General features: G+C 41.9%; 1 non-coding gene across 1 annotated transcript; it reads left to right on the top strand.

The window, feature by feature from the left end:
• The first annotated feature begins 258 nt into the window (after window positions 1–258).
• LOC127748007 (small nucleolar RNA R71) lies at window positions 259–366 on the top strand. Its single transcript, XR_008009950.1, has one exon. It is a non-coding gene; the product is annotated as a small nucleolar RNA R71 (small nucleolar RNA).
• Window positions 367–751: the final 385 nt, after the last annotated feature.

Raw genomic sequence — 751 nt, 5'->3', positions numbered from 1 at the left:
GTCAACATTTTGTTCTGAGCCAATATGGCATTCAGAGCATCAACTTCAAGAACTCCCTTCCTCTGAGGCGTCCCATTATTCACGGAGTTCCTCTCATAAGTATACATGAATTGGTTATTTGCAACCATTTCAACAAGTTCCTAAGCTTCTGCAGGCGTTTTCTTTAGGTGAATGGATCCACCTGCAGAATGGTCCAGTGAGATCTTAGAGAACTCAGACAGACCATAATAGAATATATCTATCATGGTCTATTCTGAAAACTTGTCAGAAGGACACTTTTTGGTCATCTGCTTGTATCTTTCCCAAGCTTCATAGAGGGATTCACCATCTTTTTGCTTGAATGTCTGAATATCCACTTCCGGGGCCCACTTTGGTGTGTGCTTGGGCTGAGCTTGAGCTTTACACGTGCAGAGGCTTCTTTTGGGGTTAAACACCAAGTTGTAACGTGTTTTTGGCGTTTAACTCTGGTTTGTGACGTGTTTCTGGCGTTTTACTCCAGAATGTAGCATGGAACTGGCGTTGAACGCCAATTTACGTCATCTAAACTCGAATAAAGTATGAACTATTATATATTGCTGGAAAGCCCTGGATGTCTAATTTCCAACGCAATTAAGAGCGCGCCATTTGAAGTTCTATAGCTCCAGAAAATCTATTTCGAGTGCAGGGAGGTCAGAATCCAACAGCATCAGCAGTCTTTTTTCAGCCTGAATCAGATTTTTGCTCAGGTCCCTTAATTTCAGCCAGAAAATAT

Source organism: Arachis duranensis, chromosome 5, assembly GCF_000817695.3.
Source record: "Arachis duranensis cultivar V14167 chromosome 5, aradu.V14167.gnm2.J7QH, whole genome shotgun sequence".
NCBI lineage: Eukaryota > Viridiplantae > Streptophyta > Magnoliopsida > Fabales > Fabaceae > Arachis > Arachis duranensis.
Note: the sequence above shows the minus strand (reverse complement) of the source record. Positions and strands in the feature narration are given on the sequence as shown.